Source organism: Rhinichthys klamathensis, unplaced genomic scaffold, assembly GCF_029890125.1.
Source record: "Rhinichthys klamathensis goyatoka isolate OS25496 unplaced genomic scaffold, OSU_Roscu_1.1 h1tg000250l_1, whole genome shotgun sequence".
Taxonomy (NCBI): Eukaryota; Metazoa; Chordata; class Actinopteri; order Cypriniformes; family Leuciscidae; genus Rhinichthys; species Rhinichthys klamathensis.
This window is the reverse complement of record NW_026606772.1, coordinates 26,181-29,290: the sequence shown is the minus strand read 5'-3', so window position 1 is coordinate 29,290 and position 3,110 is coordinate 26,181.

Below are 3,110 nucleotides of genomic sequence, written 5' to 3'. Positions count from 1 at the left end.
TCACACCTGCAATGCATTAGCGCTAATCAGTGCGGGCATGTTTACATCACCGGAGTGGGGCGTGTTGCACACAATACCTTCCCCTGGGAAACTTAGGACTCTCAAGGGGGTTCCGCTTGCCGAGCGATTTTGTCACCCGTGACACTTGCTGTAATATTGTTTTGCACATTATAATGGGCCTTTTCCACTTCAATTAACATTGTAATTTATTTTTTTCCCATAAATTAAATAGGCACTTTTACTTAATTAATACGATTTGTTTAGACCAAATCGTGCAGATTTGCTTTTACAGTAGCTGTCAATATTATAACAGTTTTATAACAATTTTCGACCCGTGTAGGCCTATGTTACCTTTTTTGACTCTTTTTTTCCCTTCTAACTCTAAAGAAGATTAAAAACAGATGGGCAAAAAGAATGGGTCAAAAGAAAATGTCATTTAAATGTTATCTATTGTAATTTTGACAAACGAGACATTTCAAGTGTGATCTATGAGGACAGGGCAAAAATAAAAACCTGAACTGCTCACCATAGACGTTCACATTAAAAATTTTGTTTGAAACTTTGTTGGCACGGGCGATGAGTAGTTCATACAGTCCATTCTGCGTAGTCGTGATGCTTGTGATGGTGAGCGACCCGGTTTTGTAGTCTAACTGGATTCTGTCTCTGAAAATCTCATTGCCACCAGGAAAAGAGATGACCTGCTTAGTCATTTGGGCTATACAAATGTCTGAACTTCTAAGCCAAATCCACTGTACGCGTTTATCTGTCCGTATTTCAGTACGTCCAGTGTGTAGAGTGACCGAATCTCCCTCCATCGCTGATACCGTCTCTGTTCCACCTGTCTGAGGACCAAACACACCTGGAGAACAGACAAGAAACCATTACAGTTATTAAATGTGGTGCTCAACAAATGCTGCTCTCTATATTACTTGTTGTCGATAAATTGGATCGTTTTGATTTCATTGGTTAACTGTTCCTTTATGAACTCTTCCAAAAGACAGATACTGTAAATAAATAAAAAATATTTTTAAAAGCAAAACAGCAAGAATTAAAAGACATAAAAACGTACCCACTAACAGCCAGATGTTTAAGCCAAGAGCACATGTGTAAGCCATATTTTCCAGCAGTTGGATGACCAATGCTTTGGCAGTTTTCTGTGAAAATGATTGATTCTTGCTATAATAATGCAGGTGAGGGGTGTTGGTTGTAGTTGTGCAAATGCAGAACTGAGAACCACTGCTTTTAATTCTGAGTACAGGAAGAAAGGGACGTTGCTATAGGGTTTCTGGGTCCCTGATAGTTCATCGCATATGGGGGTCGTGTAGTTGTTAACCAAAGAAACATAACACTACTTTCAAGGCGACTTCTCATTTCACACTAACTGAACTATTACTGTCGTTCTTTGACCATCATTTCCTCTTTCAGCATTCCAAAACCACGCACAATGTTCAGTGTTTGTGCTGTCATGATCTCCTCCTGAGACCCTGCGGCCTCTTATGAGGACATTACATTTTTGCCTCTTGACACAATGATAGTCAAATTTGTAAATCTTAGACATGTTGGCCACATTTAGGGGCACTGCCCACACCATCTTGTAGTGATACCACAACATTACACCAATGTCAGTGAGAAGAAAATTACCCTAACCCTAACCCTAACACTTCTACACCAGTTCCCGAAAGAAAAATGACCCAGGTAAAAAATCTATTCAAATTATATGAATGAAACAAATGTATCTATGTACAATACTGTCTCTATCATCATATGGGGATTAAAATTTGACATATTTTAGTAATAGTAGCACTCTAGGACATCAGTGAATATGAAGTACTCGTTTGAGGACATTGGGACTATATTACGTTATCCCCTTAACTGTCACCGTCCCATGTGGGACGTTTGCCCATATATATTTAGAACAATAATATCTTAGTAAAAACCTAAAGTAATATTGACAAACTAAATATCATTTGAAAGCTTACAATCTCTAGTTTTCATATTTGGTGGCTGTTTTTTAAAATAAATTACAGAATAGCAGTAATTTATCAATTTGCAACAAGAATATTTCATATTCATTAGGCGTGTTTAGGCCTTTATTTAGAAATAGAAAAAAAACATGAAAAATCATGAAAGATTGGTAGAAACCTCAGTTTGTTTTCATGCCAAGAGTTCAAAAGATAACACTAATTAAATGTTATGAGAAAAAAAGGTCTGAAAATTTTTAGAATATAAAGAAATATATTATGATTTCTCGATTTGTGATGCAGCAGCGAGCTATAATGCACATATGTGCTCTTTTTATGTTTATTAGAGGTTGAAATCAAATCAAATACTGCCAAAACACCCATACTATTTCTGAATAGGACGTATACTTAATAAATTGTATGAAATTATGGAAAGACATGGTTCAGATCACTCAAAACATATGAAAATGGAGACACCCTTATATGGTCAGTAAGGAAGCTGGCTGTCCATCTAGTGAAAAAGTTTGGTACTATGCCCAAATAAAATCTTACTGAAAGCTCATTTTTTGAGATATCAACCTAAAATTTGGAACACAACTTGTTTAGATTTGTGGCTTTAATTTTCTAGCAGTTTTAGAGTAACATATATTTTATAATATATATATTTTATATAAAATATAAATAATTATATTTTTACATTCTATATTTTCATAAACTCAAACTTATATAACTTTTTTTCTGTTTCACTTTCATAATTTATTTCACTTCTACAATAATCTGGCAAATGTATTCTTAAAAACAAGACCAACCATATGTCTATATTCCAAAGCATTCTTGAATTACAACCATTTTACAACCACAAGTTTTTTTTTATTGCTAGTACTGTGTCCTCACACGAGGACATCATATGGTAAATCATAGACCCACTGTCCTCACATGAGGACATCATTTTCTGCAAAAACTACTTCCTGTACAAACACAAATTTTAGTTATTATATTTATTAGGTCCTACTTATCCCAAATAGCAAGAACAATTATAAAATGCACACCAGGCAAACTCTCGGGTCTCAGGAGGTTAAGTTCAGAATGAACAATAATTTAATTTAATCAGTCATTTTAATCTCAAAAGAGTAATAAACTATTAACTGT